General features: G+C 40.0%; 1 protein-coding gene across 1 annotated transcript in view; it reads left to right on the top strand.

Annotated features, from left to right (window-relative positions):
• Nucleotides 1–22,072, top strand: part of LOC126282361 (SKI family transcriptional corepressor 2) — a 262,174-nt gene that overhangs the window by 99 nt on the left and 240,003 nt on the right. The gene's annotated exons all lie outside the window — the stretch shown is intronic.

Raw genomic sequence — 22,072 nt, 5'->3', positions numbered from 1 at the left:
AGTTTTAATTACATACTCGTAACACCGTTTTGCTTTTGATATCATTGTCATTAATTACTAAGGTGGCAACAAATCTATTTGTCTTCTATGGTGATTCCATCAGACATGAATTAGCTCATAACACCTCTAACAATTGTATCTTTAACGGTGTTCCATTACCATATCAGAAAACAGTGGAGGAGTTAGATGTAAGTTTGGATGAGCATGCTGAAAGTACTGTCGCCAAATGCATAATACTTCCGCTGGTCACTATGCTCGACGAATTTTCGGCATGTGCTTCCACAGGATGTGAAACGCAAACCTCCACTATTGCGATCTAATCCAATACTGAGAGAGTAAACTAGAGAGAACTAATCACAGTAGCTTTTGTTACACCTGCAACATCCGTCAATACGATCATGTCAGTACTTCTTAAATCCAGTTAGGCTATCTGCGGCCTGTCAGGTTACGTGACTACGTTATGTGTCTACTTCACTAGCTCCTCAGCGCACATTGAGCGCCGGTACATTACATCAGAGATTAAACATTTATCATCTCATCATAATCGAAACACAAAGTGTCACTTATTTACGATCATAGCTGTAACCATCCATAAAACGAACTGCTGTCCGGCGCTGGAACAAGCTACACTGCAGACTGCGCACAGTTCAATGTCTCGCTGCTTTTAAGAAGAAGTTGAGGCACTTTTCTGCTACCCTCATATAATTTACTACATATGAACTTAAATTATCGCTGAATGCGAATTTAGTGAAATCAGCTGCAAGAGGTGTATGTGTATTACCGAATTGTGACATATTAAAAACTTATGTCCGACCGGGACTGGAATCCGTACATCCCGCTTACTGCGAGCGGTTGCCTTAACAATTTCGGCTATCCGTGCACACTCCCCGGTGCGATCCAGACCTTCATATTGTCCACTTCCTAATATCGTAGTCTTCTGTAATGATATTCACATTCAGTGAATAATTAGGGATGACATTTCATACCTGTCGATCTTCAAATCACAAACAAATAAAATATTAACATATATATCCCTTTCCCTCTATCCAACAGCAAAGCAAATGCCCCCATCTTCTCACAGTACGATTGTTTCTCTTTTCATTTGTCTGTCAGTCACTTCCTTATCCGCTACCCCCATTAATTGTTTAACACCTCCCTCTTCCTCGCTCCTTTCTACTCTTCAATTCCACTGCTAATTGTCCTCATAGTTTGAATCTACCTGCATGTAATTTCCTTTCTTTGTAGCACTTCTCATGAACGAATGTAAACTATGTTTTTTTTCCGCACTATTTACGCCACAGTAATGTTTTGATGTTACATTATATCTTACATGTAACTTCTTATTTGCTGTAATGAGTGGCATGTAAAGTATGCGGAAAATGTGGTTATAAGTGTTAAATAAATAAATATTTATGCCTCTAAATTTAGGGCACGAGTGATGAACGAAACAACAAACCACCTTCACTGCTGTTAAGTGCAATGCTTTCCAGTGTTATAACATTTTTCCAGCACCTATATTGTGGGAACTCGACCAAGAAAGTGGCAAGTGGTATTTTTAGGACTCTGCACCTCAGTCGATAAAAACTGAACCCATATAGGATTATTTTGTTGTTTGTCTGTCTGTCTGACTGTTGAAAACCCTTTTTCACGGGAACGGGTAGCCGTACCAAGTTGAAATTTGTGTCACATGGCAAGGCCTACGATGCCTTGGCCATGTAAAAGTTGAAGTTCCTAAGTCAGTTCAGTCAAAAGCTACCATCATTTATGTCACATATTTTTGGTGTTGATTAACTCACTCGTCTGAAACTATAGAGTTCTTCCCCTTGACTAGAATCGGTAAATTCGACAAGAAGCAAGGTTTAATAACTCAAGTAATGGAAACAATTCTAAAAGTGTTAATTATATCACACGGAAAAAAGATTAATTTTTTCATTTGTTATCCGACGACGAACTTGAAATTAAAAAAATTCTCGAAAATATTAAAATCGCTGTAATCGATATTTTGCCAGAATCAATGTCGATAGCGGGCAAAAATGGTCGACATTCTCGATTCCTGAATAGAATGAAATGTCTGTATACACAATTACGTTCGTACGGAACCATCAGTACACGAGTTCTACAGGTAGCTGGCCATTTTTTTGGGGTATAGCGTGTTTTCTTCTCGTTCCATTCACGGTTAGAGCACGGCAGAATAATAGTAACCTAATGCCTCTATGCGAGCTGTTACCTGTCTTTGCAATCCCTGAGGAAGAATTCCGTTGATCTCTCCGAGCGACTTTCAGCGTCATCCTTGTTTACCCTCGGTCAGTATCTCCCTTCATTAGAACTTCATGGTAAATCTAAGATTATTTTTTTTCAGTATTCGCATATACGACCTATAGGGTCTACTCCTTCAACAGCTTATTTATTGCAAAGATAAACCTCAGTTCTCCATTGTCTCACCACCAAATCGGTGTCCGCCATGCGATTTACTTGCAGCCAATACGTTACTACTACTACTGTACGTGTATAACTTTCCAAAATCTGTATACGTGGACATTCTACGTCAGTTTGTTTTTTACTGAATATGGGTGTTTATTTCATAAAACAACTGTTTTCGGTTTTCAGTCCACCTTAAGAAAGCGGCATAGAACTCATTTCTACGGGAACTTGACTAGATATTTTCTTGTAATGGATGCAGTGTTTCTGTGTGTTATAATAAATTACAGTATTGGACACAAATAATGGATTTATAATGTTCTGCTGTACAACACAACACCGTTATTATATCGAAAAGAATATAATCAGAGTTCTACATTTTCTCTTTATTTAAAATTCGTTATTAATAATGAGACACATTAAATTTTAAGATCCTAACGAGATTAGTTTTAACGTGCTCCATGTTCTGCGACGTAATTAAGACTTTCAGGAAGAACGAAAACATAAACGGCAGGAGATGCTGCTCTTAAAATTTTTAACCTGGCTCGAGCAGCAACCGTAGAATAAATTTTCTTGTAGAAATAACAAAAAGCCAATCAGTTGCAAATTGGAAGGTTTATTGAAACCGCTTTTCCGATGGTTTCAACGTTTACAGAAATGTCTTCTTTAGAAGGAAATATATATACATCTCGATTACAAGTTGTGGCAGTGATACGTTGAAACATAGCCGAAAGGCGTCAGTCAAACACAAAATTTCACCTTCATGCTAAATTAAAACATGCACACCATAGTTGTTGACATAAGGAAATACCATATGACAACAACCAGGTTGCGTATGTTTTAATTTATTATGGAGATGAAATTTTATATTTGACTGACGCCTGTCGTCCATATTTTAACGTACGTCTGCCATAACATGTTATCCGGATGTCTAGCTACATTTCCTTCTGAAGACGTTCCTATAAACGTGGAAACCATGGGAATGTGGTTTTAATAAACCTTCCAGGTTGCAACTGATTGGGTGTTTACTATGTCTACAAGAAGATGGTGGTCTTTCAAATTATCAGAAGGAAATTTTTAGTTAGATAAAGTGATGCATTTTAAAGTTCGTCGAAGTTGCCAGCTAGTACTGAACACCATGCTACGGAGATGCTGTGTCATTTAATAATCAAATACAAGTAATAGTTCTTTTGAGAGAATTATCATAAAACCGATAAAGATTTTTTTATCGTTGTTTCGTCATGTCTTTTCTTCAGGACTAATGATACAAACTCGCAGTGCAAGATAAATATAATCAAAAATAAAACGGATCTGTGCCAAATAATCGCTTTAGATTACAATGTAATTTCAAGACAGCACTGAGTGCTGAGAGAGAGAGAGATTGGAACAGCTATGGTTCTGTAAAGTGCTACCCCATAGATGAAACAGCTTTCGAAATCGGTAATGATTTTATCACCTTCATCATCAGCTTCGACGATCACGTCGCCATCCTATAGGCCTGGATGGTAAGGTGGAAAATGACGTTTCTTGCGTACCTACTCCTCTTATTTGCAAGCAAGAGCGATTTTTTTTAGTACTGGCTTACTCAAGTAATGAACATATTAGGCCTACGTATTGGCACGGTTAATTGTAAGGCAATGCCACGGCTGATTGTAAGCAACCCGGAACACTCATAGCATGCCGTCTACTCTACGGGATCGGATTTGCTCGTCACTGTTCTTGAAGTACTGAAGTTTCCTAGTCCTCTTCCAGAGATGTTATATGTATTCTATTGATGATTTTACAAGTAGAGCAACAAAAACAGGTATTAACATCGTAATTTTGATACTATTGACACTCACAATTTTATTAAAGACAATGAACACAGTTTTACCTGTACTCTAGTGTCATTTTCTAGTTATAACGCCGCATACAATCACTTGCAGAGATTGCAGTAACCACATTACCCGAAAAATACATATTTACACTCACTCGATGAGCTACATGCTATTCAACACCCGGCAGTGCTGCATGTGTTTTAAATTCGTTAACTTAGCAGAGGACGGAAATTAAAGATGACAAGGTGGTTGTTTCGGCATATCGTTCACCGTGATTTTAGAAACACTTCTCTTTTAAAATTCAGAGTGTGAAGGTTTCTCGGTGTAGAAGTCGCCGGCGGAGAATTTAACGCCATTAACTCAGCAAGAGAGCTCACGTTTCATTGGGGTCATTCGTACTCAGACCCATGTTTGTAATCGTGTCATCAACTTATAATTCTGAGGGTCAAGGCAAGTAATGAAGAGTTATACATGCAAGCTGATCCCTCCAGGAAGGCTTTTCTTCAAGAATCACCAAGTTCCCTTTTTCTTAGCGTCTGATATTGGACAGGTATATCATGTCGTGAATAGTAACAACAGAGAACCTGTCCTGCAGAAGTAATAAATGATAAACGGATTGCTTGAGAACAGATTTGATTTTAGAAACGCTGCACTCCAGCTAAACAATGAAACTGGAAAAGTATTAAAAGTATGCGGTTGAATTACTGTTCAATGAAAATGATTGAGCAAGGTTCTAATGTTACCTCAAGGTTGATGATAGAAGACTTCAATTGTGTTTTTAGGTATGTCTCACGAAAAATTCTGTAATCTAACCGAACTACCTGTCCGACTGCTAACCGCTATATGGGTATCTTGATCGTTATTTTAACCAAAATATCTGACGACTGGGAACCCCAATATATTCTACCTTTGGATGATATCTAGCATGTACAATCTTAACAAAATGACAGAGGAACTCATAGCAGATGATAGGGGATGTTTAGCCTGATATCAGATGTAAAAATATCCTATTTGTTAAGACTTTTAAATTTTTGTGAACAAAATTTTGACATTGCGCAGTAACTGGTCTGAAGGTGTCCTAACTTGCGCGAAAGCGGCCGTTACAACAAAAGATTCTTCAACTACACTTTGTTCATGAAGTAAAAATAGAAGATCCCTACTTCCACAGCATATGCCACAGTGCACGCACCGTGTTTTAATACCCGTCTGGATTACTTCATCTGCAACCCAAGTGAGGATCGCTCTAATGTGTAAGACGAATACCAGAATTATACACTTCAAACTGGTAATTCTCACTTTTCACTGTGTAAGTTAAAAAACCACTAAAACCATCGCAAGGCCTCGATTACAAGTTGCCTATCTAACGGCTAACAATCCAAACAAAATTAATTTTCATATGATTATTGACCGAATTTACAAATTACTAAGTCAGTGAAGTTAAGGAATTCTGCTACCTAGGCAGTAAAATAACCAATGACGGAAGGAGCAAGGAGGACATCAAAAGCAGACTCGCTATGGCAAAAAAGGCATTTCTGGCCAAGAGAAGTCTACTAATATCAAATACCGGTTTAATTTGAGAAAGAAATTTCTGAGGATGTACGTCTGGAGTACAGCATTGTATGTTAGTGAAACATGGACTGTGGGAAAACCGGAACAGAAGAGAATCGAAGCATTTGAGATGTGGTGCTATAGATGAATGTTGAAAATTAGGTGGACTGATAAGGTATGGAATGAGGAGGTTCTACGCAGAATCGGAGAGGAAAGGAATATGTGGAAAACACTGGTAAGGAGAAGGGACAGGATGATAGGACATCTGCTAAGACATGAGGGAATGACTTCCATGGTACTAGAGGGAGCTGTAGAGGGCAAAAACTGTAGAGGAAGACAGAGATTGGAATACGTCAAGCAAATAATTGAGGACGTAGGTTGCAAGTGCTACTCTGAGATGAAGAGGTTAGCACAGGAAAGGAATTCGTGGCGGGCCGCATCAAACCAGTCAGTAGACTGATGACAAAAAAAATAAAAAATAAAAAAAATATCCTTTTATAACGTACTCATTAAGAGGTGTAACCTTCCGTTAAGGTTTTAACACAGAAAGTTTAATATTAAAGTTAGAAACTTCAGTTAAAATGTAGTGAGGCGTCGTAACGCAAGGCGCGCTTATTACACAGACTATAATCATCCAGTGTTTGAGAGCGAGAGCACTTAGCAGCCTCCAACAAACCTTACACATAATACCAGACCGTTTCGAAACCGTTTTTCGCTGACACCCACTAAAACTAATGATAGGAATAAACTTTATCGCTTACCACATTATCGTTGTTCACGCAGTAAAAATTTCTTTACTACTAACTCTGTGCGCGACATATTTTGCAGACAAGGATCTGCATACACCACTGAATGTAGTGCAAAAGTATATTTCTACGATACAACTTCAGGAGATATGACAATGAAAACATTGAGATGCATGAAAGACTAGGTTTCGAATTTTCATTACTGCAAGGCTGACTAACGTGAAATTAATAAAACATGAAACTAAAATAATTAGTTTTGAGTGTTGGACTATATAGGTCGTACATGGTTAACACAAATATTTAACATCGCAACTCTTTTTTTTAGGTTCCGTACGCCAATCCATAAAAACGGAACCCTTACATGACCCCTATGTTGTCTGTCTGTCCGACTGCTAAAAACCCTTTTCGTCAGGAACGAGCAGACGTTTCATATCGAAATTTATGTCACATAATATGTTCTACGGTCCTTGACAGTGTAAAAAAAATTGAAGCTTCTAAGTCAATGGAGTACAAAGATGGGGCCATTTACAGCACGTCACATATTTTGATATTAGCAAACTCACTCACCAAAAACTATAGCCCGTTGACATACAGTCATGAAGTTTGGCAAGAACAAGGTTCTACGGTACAAGTTAAGAGAATCATTCGAAAGTTGTTAATTTGTAATTATCACATACAAAAAAATTGTCACGTTATCCGATTGTCTGTCTGTTCGTCTGTGAAGACTCACTTTTCTGAGGAACGGGTGGAGGTATCAAGTTCATGTCGCATACTGAAGTATACGGTACCTTGACGGTTAAGTTTCTAAGTCAGTGCACTCAAACGATACGGCCATTTATGTCACATATGAAGTACTGATATCGATAACAGCAAAAACTGTCGAAATTCTCATTACCGGGATCGATAAATTAACTATACATCATAATTAAGTTTGTAACGAACCGTCTGTGTGTTAGTCCTACTCGCCCTTATTAAATACTCTGTCGAATGAATCCGTTTTATAAATACGAGTTCAATTCGGGGTGGAGGATTACTGATGTACAAATAAATGGAGTTCAAACAGAACACCCAATTTTTTTTGTTCTTTATTGTGATTTCATTCCCCTGCACATGTGGCAATAAAGAAAAAAAAACATTGGGTGTTCTGTTTGAACTCCATTTATTTGTAGGTACACTGAAAAGAGCATAAACTCTCTCATAAGGCCACTCACTTGAGGAGAGAAAATAAAAAACTTCTACACTCCCAACACATGCCCATGTACATATACATAGAGTGTACATATACAAATTTTAAACTTTTCCTGGCAATCCCCCCAGTCCACTACGATTTTTGAGGGCGTTCCCTTGATCATCAGGCCAATACCGGAACTGGAAATCTTCTCTCGTTTAATCCCAATTGGGATTCTCCCCTAGGCCCTCTGTCAGTCCCCCGGGGTATTTGACTGTAAAGAACCATCCCCAACAGCTCAACCTCACGAGCTGAGAATGAGAGAGATAAAAAAAGTTGCCAGCACCTTCTCCTGTTTTGCCGACCGAATTCCATTCAGTTTTGAGCTTTAGACATACAAGTCCTGAAGTTCACCCTCCGTAAGATGTAGGTGAATCGTTTTTTGCCTCAAAAGTCTACTTTTGACCTGCCCTTTGCTTTGTATTTTCTTAATCTTGCTTCTTGACCAACAAAGTTTTGCAAATGGTCATTCTTTCTACTACTCTTAGTCCCTTTCGTGTTGTTCTTTTCTGTTTTGGCACGAAGATGTATGTTAGGTAGACTAACATAAGGGCGCCTTTCGTGGCAGTCAGTAAAGGCTATGTCTGAGGTGTCTGAGGTGTGTGTGACACTGATGTCTCTGTGCATGTAGTAAGGCGCCATGTTCGTGTAGTACGATGGGAGAAGGAAAAGAGTGAATTCAGGTGTCTGCTCGTTTCGAATGGCACCATCTGGCAGACGGATCTAGAAGCTGGTCGTTCGTGAAGGACCAGGTCGATAGGAACGCTTCACTAAACTGAACACGCAATGACCGAGGAACGACTTTTAAAGAACGGTCATTCAGGATTCCAATTATATGAGTCACGTTCCAGCTCCAATCTCGTTCGATTGGTCGCGTTATTTTACAGTTCCTTGTCCCATTTCCGTCTCGTTTCTTTCTCTCTCTCTTTTTTTTTTATGATCACTCGATTCTTCGTTCCAGCTCCACAGTTCTTCGAACAATACCAAGTTGTTGCTCATTTCGTTCATTGCATTCACCAGTTTTTGTGCAATTTCGATTCTCAAAAGCTTGACTTCTAGCTCTTTGCGTATGGCGTTCAGAGTACTTTACTGTAATTATATGTTAAAATAACAACACGACGTACCCATTCACTGTAACTTGTTTTTAGACATGCTACTTCGTATTTTTGAATACAATGAGGTCATAATTTCTACTTCAATTGCGAAAATATTATTTTTCAATGACAGTGTTTGAGCTGGTACACATAAGTTCTCCGAGTTGCTGAAAAAGTAAAAATGAAATTAAATGATTTTATCAAAATAATTCCCCGTAGCATTTTCACTTTTTAACTACTGAGGCTAAGCTTATATTCGTCTGAACGGATATAAGGGCCGTCGGAAGGAGTCCATTATAATCTCAGATTCGTTCACTCAATCACCTATTTTTTTAGTTGTAATTTCGAAAATTTATGGTAGCACTTTACGTTTATCCACCTATTTCAGTTCCTAAAATAGATTTTTTTAAATTTCCTATATGTACTTGTCTTCTTAATTTAGTATGGGTCACGACAGTAGATGTATTTATTAAAATATGCCATAGGTGTCATTTTAGAAACTACATTATAGGTGGCGTAACTAAGCTAAAATAATGCATGATTGATGGAATAGTAACTTCCATCCATAATATTACGCAAGGTGTTTTTAGTAAATTGGAACTAAAATAAATGAAAGCCATTATGACTGCATTAACTGTTTATAGATAAAGCGCTCATATAGACTTCCATTCATTTCAGTTCTAATTTGCTAGTAACACCTTGCTTAATACTGTAGTATGAAAGCTCCAGTACTGCTGAGCAACACTCAATGTACTCAGACAGTTTTCTCTTTACTTACTTTGATCATTACAAAACTGACACACAATATTTTAGCACAACGCAATCTGTCTTTCAATAATCCCTACAAAAGAATAGCCATGGCTAACAATAACTGTCATGAATCACTTTCCTCACAAAAATCTTCGTTACTCGAACTACTGCAATACAGCGAGAGCTAATACTGCCAGTTAAATAAAGGGTTCTAACTACTGAAGGCACTAGGTACTGATAGGCATAGTTAACAAATGAAAGATTTTTATAGAGAACAATGTATTTACCTTAATAGTGTCCAAATGTGACATCCAATTAAACAAATTTCCTTTTCCTGACGACCACACGTCCAGATCGTCCCTCATAGTAACCTCTCAAAACTCTGGCATCTCTCTCCCCACATCCAACATCCACCACTGCAGGCGGCTCACCTCCAACTGCCAAACGCTACACGGTGTTCACATCCAACTGCCAAACGCTATACTACCGAATATTCCAACAATGAGTCCAACCAGCCACAGACTGCATGCACATAGCGCAGTCAGCGATTTTCATACAGAGCGCTGCGTGGCGTTACCAACATAAAAACCTAAACAGGCTACTCACAGAAGGTAGCCATTTGGGAAAACACCGTGTCGTGCTGCGTGAAGAACTTCGTAACTGGCTGCTGTACATCCTCGTCCGAAAGATAACGTCGGCCCTAAAGAGCCTCTTTTAAGGAACCGAAGGAATATTACCCGCATGGCGAGACATCAGGGCTATGTGGCAGGTGTTCCAGCGTCTCCCACTTGAGTCTCCCAACTGAAGCTGGCCTCTCAGATCGACAGGCGTCTTGCGTTGTTTCCCGACCAGCATGGGGCCCCAGAGACATTCTTAATCCTCCAATGGATCTCTACCGGTGCTTATCCTCCGTTAGCCAAGAAAAGAATAACAGTACTTTGATCCTGTTTGGTCGCATTTGGTAAGAAAATCACCGTAGTTCGCGTTTCTGCATTCGCCGCACTCACGTCGGAAGGACCCGAAGCCCCGCGGTGTGACCGCGCTGTTTGAGGCGTCATGTCACCTCCCGCCAAAGGTTCTAGACCTCCCTCGGGCATGAGTGTGTGTGTTGTTCTTAGCATAAGTTAGTTCAAGTAGTGTGTAAGTCTAGGAACCGATGACCTAAGCAGTTTGGTTCCTTAGGAAGTGACACACATTTTTATAAGGACGCGAATCTCATATTATTCCCTTGCCTATATCTCGGTGTTTATACGCACGCATCGGAATCGCATTGCTTTGCAAATACGCTGCAGCAACGTCCTCGAAGGGAAACTTCTTGATCATCTCTTATAGTCTGCCATCTGTAGACAGATCAACGCCCACAGTTTCACGTACACTCACTTCATGAGAGAGTGCAGAGCGGTTTGGAATTTAATCTAGATATTGGTACAGAGTCTGATGGTCAGGAATTTTACACCACCATTAAAATTTCTTCCACTGCTTTTGCGACTCTCATCGCACAGCCGTTTGTCAGCGACCTCTGCCAGGGAGGCGAGTAGTGCTTCTTAAATTTCCCTTACTTTCAGGCAGAAGAGTTATTTTACATGCAAAAATTAGTTTCGATATTTATTTAGCACTTCTGAAATTTCGTTTCACTTTCTTCATTGCGTTTTCGAAAGTGAGATACTAGGCTATAGTTAATATCTTCTTACTGCGACTTTATTTTAATTTCCTATTTCCTGTAGGTATTAAAAATTACTCACTTATACAGGGTGTTTATTAATGACTATCGGGGCTTTAACACTTTATAATATTTATTACATTAAACTAACAGTTATAAATGATATGTCAAATGAAAGAGTAACTCTAACAATATTATCAAAAACCTTATGAATGTTCAATGTGAGCACCATTTGACACACGGCACACATCAAGTCTACAGCCGAGTTCTAACAGTTATAAATGATATGTCAAATGAAAGAGAAACTCTAACAGTATTATCAAGAACCTTATGAATGTTCAATGTGAGCACCATTTGACACAAGGCACACATCAAGTCTACAGCCGAGTTCTTCCCAAACGTTGATAAGTGTGTCTTCAGTGATTGTAGCAACAGCTGCTTCAATTCGGTTTCTTAATTCAGGAGGTCTGCTAGTAGCGGAGGCACGTACACACGATCCTTGATGAAGACCCAAAGGAAAAAATCGCGTGGCGTTAGGTCGGGTGAACGTGGAGGTCATGCCAAGCAAGACCTGTCATTGAGCCCCTTGTAGTCTATCCAGAGTTGAGAGCTATTCGAGTGGGTCCATTGCAGACACTCTTCTTGCCTACCTTCTGAAGACCGTAACGAATTCTCGAGATATATATTTAACGAGCCTCCTTAGTCGAGGTCGCGGTTGACTTGGAGGTAAGCCGATTCGAATCTGGTGGTGAATGAAATTTTCTCCACCAGTATTTGGCCGCCAAAAGGAGGGGGGGGGGGGGGGGGGAAGTTTCTGACCGCCAGTTTACGATAACGTCCTAGGTTTCATTACAAACCTCTCTGGAGGGTTCCATGAAGAGAGAGCATGTGGCATTGTTGTTGGTGATCCGTCCACCGGATAGTGACGTGAAGCTTGACGTCCTCGTTGGTGCCATTCAGCCACCACAGGGTTTCTTGCTCCACCTTCTCTAATCGTCATCCAGCACAAACATATGAGCATTTCTTCAATACTGGGAAACAAATCTCTTCTGCTGCAAGCTCTTTGATCAAAAAAGTGTGAAATGGGACTTAACTGCTAAGGTCATCAGTCCCGAAAGGTCTTCGCTTTCCATATTTTGAGAGGTGGTAGTGTGGAGCAAAACAAGAAAACAAATATCTAGTAGAGATATGCTCCAAAGCTTATACTTTGGGAGCTATGAATACTTATTTATCTGCGAAACACGTCTCATTTGCGAAACACGTCTCTTCTACTGAACAATTGCTCGTGGCTCTTAAGCTAGGCATTATAGAGCTCATGGTTACTAGTCTATTTTTGGCTTCGAATGATCCCACCTGTCATATCCATGGATATTGACTATTTCTCCTGGGACACAGTGGTACTACAAATAAGACACAAGTCTCATATTTCCGCAAGGGAAGGAGTGTATGTGTGCGGAGGAAGCAGACCCTGTCCGATAGGCGGTTAAACCCACCCCTTGGGATATCCCATCTAACACTGCCATACGATCATCTCGTTTTATATACAATGGAAATGATCGCATGGCATTGTTGGCCGTGAGGCCCCATTCGGGGGAGTTCGGCCGCCGTATTGCAAGTCCTTTTTACGTGATGCGCCATCGGCGACTTGCGAGTCAATGATGATGAAAATGATGAGGAACACACAACACCCACCCCCCTGCGGGCAATCGAACCCGGGCCCACTGCGTGGTAGGCGGTAAAGCTACCGCTACGCTTCGGAGACGGTCTGTATACAATTAATGCGATATATGCTGAAGCTAGGATAGTAGTTCACAATCAGAATTCGGATTGCAGACCGTTATTGCATAATTATGATTGTCAGTTTTAGGTTTACTATTTATTTTTTGTCTCCCACTTCTCTAAACACTTTGGGCCATTACAATTTAAATTTATAATATTTTTCGCCCGCATCTCGTGGTCGTGCGGTAGCGTTCTCGCTTCCCACGCCCGGGTTCCCGGGTTCGATTCTCGGCGGGGTCAGGGATTTTCTCTGCCTCGTGATGGCTGGGTGTTGTGTGATGTCCTTAGGTTAGTTAGGTTTAAGTAGTTCTAAGTTCTAGGGGACTGATGACCATAGATGTTAAGTCCCATAGTGCTCAGAGCCATTTTTTTAATAATATTTTTCAGACGTAATGAAAGGGAAACAATGAGAGAAGTAGAGAAATGGACACACAACCTGGGAAATGAATAGTGCAGTAACAGGGTCATTCTAGAAGAAAATAATGTTTCGATGCGACGAATCGTGCAACTCTCCAACCACTCCCTCTCCACCGTGTCTTAGACCTTTCTTATTTTGGCTGGCACCATGCCTGTTTACTGATTTCATTTGCTGTTTATTTCTACGATTTTAACAATCTCGCTAAATGTGAGGTTCATAGCGAAACACGGTTTCTGAATGCAGAAATACTACGCCCTATCCAAATTTGCTGACATAACCGACGTTTATAAGAACTTCACGATAAGAGCTTATGTCCGAAAATGATGTATCATGTTTAATGGCGTACGAATGAATATTCCCAAGGAAAACGATAAGGCAGACCTTCAGATTGACAAACTCATAGATTGAGTAAATGATTGAACAGGATATCGATGGACTCAGCTTACGCGTTCCTGACAGTTCGCGTTCAGTTTTTTACCAAATTGATAGTTGTGCTCTGGCCTATGGAGAAATGTGTGCCATGTAATTTTCTTGACTTTGAGCTACACACAAGACGATAAATGAGATCTGCACTGACTTCTTTCAATCGCTATGACAAGGATGGTGAGGAGTTTTGAACCACATTTTCACTTGTAGTGAAACCGGAGTTTCTGATGGGAAATCTAGAAACAAATTGCCAGGCAGTGGAATGACTTCATTCTACATCACAAACAAATCGAAAAAGCCAAACATTCTGAACACCAAGAAATTTGTACCCACAGAATTTCGGGATGAAAGGGCGTCCTTCTTGTGGATTTAATACCCACAGCGGAGACTAAAAATGTGGCTGCCTATTGTCTGACCTTTCAGCGCCTATGCAGCACCGTTCAAAAAAAAAAAAAAAAAAAAAAAATGCCGTCGATTTACAATAACATAACACACGCCGTCGTGATGCTGCGTTCTCGAATCAATTACTTCGGTATTTTGAGTGGGAAGTTTTTGAACATTCACCATATAGTCCGGGCTTGGTCCCGACCGACATCTTTCCCAAACTGTACAATTTTTTGGAAGAAAGCATTTTGAAAATGATAACGAGCTGAAAGAGATTACTTTTTCTGTAACTTGGCGGAAAGTGTACATGCAGTAGGCATAGGAATGCTTCTGGAACGCTGCGACAGGTGGGACATCAAAATATCTTGTAACGTAAGTTTTATTTCATTATCTTGAATAAAAATTTATGGAGGAACAAACGTTCTTTACTTTTTAAGCACCCACGCACAATACAACACATATGTTTCGAGGTTTTGTTCACTGTAATTTATCATTGTTCACAGAATACACAGCAACATAACTTTAAATATGATACAAATATTTTGTCCATTAGAGCAAAAGAGGATTCCGCTGCAGTGTTGACTTAAGAGCTGCAATGGAACGACAGTAACCCATCACACGCGCTGATACAAATTCGTTTCCTAAACTCATGAACAATTTGCGATCAGCGTCATTGTTTCATGCAGATAGTGCATGGTTTGTTTGCATTAACTGCTCAATTAATACGCTGATACGAGGAGTTGTGATGTGATATCGTAATAACATGAAGGTCGGCCTTAGCGCAAACAAATATCATAACTTATGTTAAACTGCTACGTTTCGATATTGCGGCAGAATTAAACATGAACTGCATAACCTTAGCATTAATTAGACAATATCTTTATTTATTACAGATTTAAGACATGCTTACCGATGTTTTAAAACAGTTCGTACATATTGCAGTTTTCGTTTATTATCTTTTTGTTGTTTTTTTATCTGCAATATTTGACACGGAATAAATACTTTTTTAAAACAGCAAATGATTTCAGACTGAAATATAGATAAATTTGGTTATTTTGAGAAGAATGTGAAAAGATGATAGCATAGATGTAAGATTTGTTAGTGCTATCACCGACTGTGACTGGCGGTGAATACTTCAGAATATATAAATTACATAGAAAAAAGTGGAGAGCGCAACGATAACGTGAATCAGTTAGTGCCTGCATCAGCTTTTACAGGAAAGGGTGTTCCAAAGATTAATGGCTGAAAGTGGCTTCACACGAAATCCAGCATTTAACAGTGAAAGAACATAGATACGATGGTAAGTAAGAAATTGTAGGCTGTGCGAGTGTATAGCGAAATGTTATAGACATTACTACTTAAAATATGAATGAAAATGGAAACTTGGCTTATTTCATTAAAATTTCATACAACTTACGGGAATGCAGCTTATTGACCGCCAGTATGTCAACAAGTGAACACACTTTCATTTTCAAGACATAAATGTCACAGAAGAGCGCTGAGCGAGAAAATTTAAAGTCTTAGCAGGGGGGTTTTCGTCGACCAATACTGCGTATCTAGACACAGGGCGCACACACACACACACACACACACACACACACACACACATAGTAAACAACTAGCACCATCACTCAACCAATGACGGAAGTTATCAATAGTGAATTAGTGAACATTTATTACCAACCGCTGAGCAAGTAGTATTAATTCTGTCCATCTGTGGTTTGACAAGGAAGGGAAGAGAATTTAAGAAGAAACTGCCGTCCCTATTTATAAGGACACTTGCTAAATTAACCTGAACTGCTTTCTTAATAACACTGTCCCAGTAACTGGAAATGCACGCCATAACTTCTATTTCGTTGTATTTCCTGCACGACTGGCACCAAGGCAAAGGTCTGCAATAGCAGATTTGCTCGCTTGTTGCAAGCATGTTGCGCTTATTCTCAGTACACCAGTTCACCACGGTCCTGACGGTCTGACCAATACATTCATATGACGTCCCAGTTGCATGGCAAACGGTTGACACAAGGCCAGCGAAAACCAAAATCATTCTTCACAGTCCCTCAAGGGGTACTAATCTGGTCGACAGACACAATTCTTATCCTTTTTCTCCGCAGAATAAGATCAGTCACGTTGAAAATGCTACCAGTGTAAGGCGTTCGTCTTTTTCACGGTTGGTCGACATCAAAACCCAAGCCTGGTCTGTCTTTCACTATAATGATTCTGGGGAGAGATGCAGTTGAGGTATGTTAACTTGGCTGGCAAACTTGCAGGACCGCGCGGGATTAGCCGAGCGGTCTCAAGCGCTGCAGTCATGGACTGTGCGGCTGGTCCCGGCGGAGGTTCGAGTCCTCCCTCGGGCATGGGTGTGTGTGTTTGTCCTTAGGATAATTTAGGTTAAGAAGTGTGTAAGAGTAGGGTCTGATGACCTTAGCAGTTAAGATTTCATACACACAAACTTGCAGGTTCTGAGATGAAGTCTACTCTATGATGCACGGTATGAAGCATTCCTGAATCGGAAAGTGACATTAAAATTGTTTTTACTCGAAACAGAATACTATACTTCTTATTTAAATTAATATATTTCTAGTTAATCTGATCGTTTGAAGCTCGGGGTCTTCATTTTCCATTCAGCTTCGGTAGAACACAATGAACGAACAACGTTCGTGGAAGGAACAAAATGTGCCACGGCGAAAAACGACGAAATATATGCCAGTCAAAATTTGTCGATGGCCCTGGAATACGTTTATCCTATGGGTATTCTGGAAAACTGCTAACAGCCAATATCGCTAGTAAAGTATTTATTTAGAGAGGTGCTTTCGGTAAGACAGTGTTACCATATTCGGATCTTCAACTTTGCAGCTCATGATAGTAACAACACTGGCAGTTGGCGCATTAATCTTACGTTTTGCGTATGCAGTTATTTTAATTGTGACATGCCGATATCCTTTGTGATCCACGATCCTTACGCTTACGTTTGTGATATGACACGATACAAAGCGCAGATGTTGGAGACTTTATGAGCAGTAAAGATGAAGATCGAAGATGGTAACATAGCCTTACCGAAACCGGTCATTTAAATTTACGTTACTAGCGATCTTGGGCGTCTGGAGTTTCACCGGAGTTCATTTTTTTTAACATTACAGATGGTCCCCATTCTGGCAATATCAAGAATGTATATTTATCGTGTTTGACGGTGTGAGACGTGAGATGACTGGTTTTTAATCTCCGTAGCTATTTAACTCTCTGATTTTTCTGGGCTACTTTGCGAGGCGTTGTGTGAAGCAGTTGTATTACAGGCCTACCGACAGACCGTTTCTCTACATGTTGTTTAGTTTATGAATACTCCCCAGAATAAACTGTGTTCCCTTCTGAAAAAAAACAACAACAAAAATCCTATCGTTTACATTGGGAGAAGAATGAGGAGGCGTTGGACAATAGAGCACAATCAATGGTAATCACTGGAGACGTTGATAGCAGCAGATATGAAGAATGTCGACAAACGAGCCAGAACACTAGTAATTTTTTTTCTCTTGGAATTGCTTCCCTTTCCAGTGTCCGAACTAGCCCCATTGCAGATCTAGTGCTCCCTTCCGTGACTGGATATTTCACAGAACACCACAGTATTCCTTTATTTTAAAAGACAGTAGCGCGCTTATATAACCCCCGTACGACATTTCTCCTGTCTGTCTGGGACCTGACCACGTCATATTTTTATCAATCTCTGTTCACTTCTACTTGTCTAGTGCTGGTGTACACTTTTTGGTTCAAATGGTTCAAATGGCTCTGAGCACTATGGGACTCAACATCTGTGATCATAAGTCCCCTAGAACTTAGAACTACTTAAACCTAACTAACCTAAGGACATCACACACATCCATGCCCGAGGCAGCATTCGAACCTGCGACCGTAGCGGTCGCGCGGTTCCGGGTGTACACTTTTTAACGCTCTGAATATAGACTCCCTTGTAAGGTACTTGGAGGGGAAACACGGTAATTCTTGGTACGCCGATGTTTTACATACTTCCACATTGGACAAACTACTGTGCTGTAACACAGCAGCGATAGTTTTCCTAATTAGTTTTACGCAGCAGTCTGTCTAGACTCCAAATTTGATTGAAGATGCTTTGCCTAATGTAACTAATACGATTTACATTGTTCATTGTAAAACGACTATACTACCAAATTAATTTATTAGGGCGTGCTGAAATTTTTATGCAAAAAGTCTTGAATGTTTTTGAATAACAAAACTTTTAACATTCCACATCTTTATCCTTCATGTGTAGGTACTTGGATGTATTTTTCAACTTAAACACCCTGGCTAGAAACACATTTCTCCCAACGAGAGACGAATTTGCTGATACCGTCGCTGTAGAATGTTTGATTTTGTTGACGAAGCCACAACTTCAGCCCTGCTTGCTCCGTTTTATCACTGTCAAAGTGTGAGGCCCTTGAAGGTATGCTTCCGTTTTGGAAACAGATGAAAATCGGAAGGGGGCAAGTTTCGACGCTACGGGGGATTATCTTAGTTGTACATACAATTCAGAAATCCTATTTTACGCTTCTTTATCGACCTTCGTAAGCAAATATTTGATTATGCTAGTCTGTTTGTATTTCTTCTCCAATTCTATGTAAAAGGTGCACATGCGTTTTATTTTGAAATTCAATATCTGTGAAATTAATGACTTTTCTGATACTTCTGATGCGTCTACGATCCTAAGCGTAGTATAAGATAAAGTTAAGAGATCCACAATGAGTCGTCAAAACCGGATAGTTTAGGAGGATAAAAGCTTTCCAGAACTTAGTGGCTACTAACTTCGACAGTGAATATATTAGCAAGAATAACTGAAAAAGTTTTCGGCCCAAAGAAAAGGAAAATTATTTCTTGTTTCTTCGGGCCCACTCTGAGAACATCGACAAAATATATGGTTAACCTTCCAGAGTTCCTATCGCTCTATGAACATATGCAGTGATTTATGACATATTATTTCATTTACTTATTCTTAATGCAACGGGGACTTAACCGGCCGTATGTTTGCTCCACAAGCCTCATCCGTTTCATTCTGTCTAACTGGTTCGTTTTTCAACCACTTTTGATATTAATCCTTGCTACGTTCTGGCATTTCATGTATTTTTCTGGATAATTCTATATTAGGTACTGAACAGAAAACGGATTCCTACATCGGAGCCGGCCGGTGTGGGCGAGCGGTTCTAGGCGCTCCAGTCTGGAACCGCGCGACCACTACGGTCGTAGGTTCGAATCCTGCCTCGGGCATGGATGTGTGTGATGTCCTTAGGTTAGTTAGGTTTAAGTAGTTCTAAGTTCTAGGGGACTGATGACCACAGCTGTTAAGTCCCATAGTGCTCAGAGCCATTTGAACCATTTGAACCTTACCCTGTCTACCAACCATTCGCTTCGCCATATGTACTTTGGACCTCCACTCAATATTGTCATTACAGTCATAATTACGTATTCTTTCACACGCTGTTCCCTGATCGTCTGTTTATTTTCCAGTCTCTTCTAGCTTGTTCCAGCATGCATTTTTCAGGTTCAAAGTCTATGTCTCACTGTCATAAGTCAAGATAAAACTCATTCCGAAACTTTTAGACTCGTTGGCAACTTCGTTTGAAGTGAACTGCATTGGTGTGCATAACCCAAGCACATTAGGATGATGTGTCAGTGATAAGTGATATAACTCAAAGAAACTTGGACCAGGCAAGGAAAGAACTGCTACAGTGTAATACAGAAGTTAACTGAAAGAAATACGCAATAAGATGAACAGAAGTTACATATTTATTCAACGACAATAATTATACTATAGTCAGTGAGGTTTAGGGAGACATATTGCGGCACATCCACATACAAAAAGGGACACATCATGCGAAAGTTACTTTCGTCCCTAAGTCTTGTATACCAACGTATTTAGTTTATCAAAAGCACCATATCATACTCTTCTATTAGTAGTCAACATTAGAGAACAGTAATTAAGTCCACTACCGTCCGTTTTTTCTTATTTGAAAAACCATTAATTACGTCTTTCATTGCTGACACCATTGTCAGTGAACGAAGAAATCAGAGCCAAATTACAGTTTAATCAGACTCCTCGAAAATAATAGACTGAAATCACAACAAAATCACTAACTGACTTCACTACAATCTGCAGGTGTGGAAGTGGATTGTCAACTATCGTTGCCATAGAGTGTCAATAGCTACCGAGTGAGCATTCTGATGCGCAGGACAAAATTTTTGTTGCTAATATACATTGAATGAAAAAGTCAGGTAATTATAGCGCGGTGTGAGATTTGTCGGAAAGCGCTCTACTGATTATGAATCTCATGACATCCCTCAACTTTTACTTGATTAAAAGGCCCTTGAAAGTGGACCGGGAAAAACACTAACGTGATGCAGTAACAACTACCCTTTGCCATGCACATTACAATAGTTTGCAAGATGCGGATGTAGAAGCGATATTATTTGATACCTTACTGGTAACTGTGTCAGTTTCTGCTAGGATATGCATCGGATAAGTTAGCCCTTTACATACGAAATTCTTACTTGAAATTTGCTTGCCGGCAGAGGTTTTATCATGGATCAACTGGTGCTGGAACGCCGTCTAGTCCCGTTCATAATCACATTAATCAAGGGAAATACTCTGCAGAAGAACGTATCAGCTCACCTTCCAGAATGAAATATTCGAAATGCCTTCATTAGCACGAAACCGCTGTCGCGTTGAATCTCTATGCAGTGATGTATCCCTGAAGAAATGAGTATTGGTTCAAAGTCATCCACTTTTTATCTTTTTTAAGTCATCGGTCTTCTGAATAGTTTGCAACGAATTCCTTTTTTGTGCCAATCTTTTCATTCTCAGAGTAACATTTGAAGCCTACGTCCTCAATTATTTGGTGGATGTATCCAAATCTCTGTCTTTCTCTACAGTTTTTACCCACTACAGCTCCCTCTTGTAGCGCGGAAAGTGTTCCCTGGTCATCCTGTCATGCTGTCTCTTCTTCTTGTCAGTGCTTATCACACATTCCTCTCCCCACTGATTCTGCGGAGAACCTCATAATTCCTTACCTCATCAATCCACCTAACTTTCAACATTGTTTTGTAGCACCACATATCTAAAGCTTCTGTTCTCTTCTCTTTCAGTTTACCCACAATCTATGTCCCAGTGTCATATAATTTTGTACTTCAATAATACGTTCCCAGAAATTAAGAATTATGTTTCATACTAGTGGACTTCTCTTCGCCAGGAATGCACGTTTTACGTGCCAGTCTGCTTTTTATGTCCTCCTTGCTCCGTCCGTCATGGGTTGGTTTGCTGCTTAGGCGACAGAATTCCTTAACTTCATCTACCTCGTGATCCCCAGTTCTGACATTAAGATTCTTGCTGTTTTCATTTCTGCTATTTGTTGTTGTTGTTGTTTTTGGGGGAAGAGACCAAACAACAAGGCCATCGGTCTCAACGGATTAGAAAAGGACGGGGAAGGAAGTCGGCCGTGCCCTTTCAAGGGAACCATCCCGGCATTTTCCTGGAGCAATTTAGGGAAATCACGGAAAACCTAAATCAGGATGGCCGGACGCGTGATTGAATCACCGTCCTTCCGAATGCGAGTCCAGTGTGCTAACTACTGCGCCACCTCGCTCGGTTTCTGATACTTCTCATTACTTTCGCCTTTCTTCGATTTATTCTCAATCCATTTTCTGTTCTCAAGAGACTGTTCTTTTCAGTCAGTGTGTCCTATAGTTATTCTTAGTTGGTCTTCACTTTAACTGAGGATAGAAATGCCTTAAACGAATCTTAACG

Source organism: Schistocerca gregaria, chromosome 7 (assembly GCF_023897955.1).
Source record: "Schistocerca gregaria isolate iqSchGreg1 chromosome 7, iqSchGreg1.2, whole genome shotgun sequence".
Classification (NCBI taxonomy): domain Eukaryota; kingdom Metazoa; phylum Arthropoda; class Insecta; order Orthoptera; family Acrididae; genus Schistocerca; species Schistocerca gregaria.
Note: the sequence above shows the minus strand (reverse complement) of the source record. Positions and strands in the feature narration are given on the sequence as shown.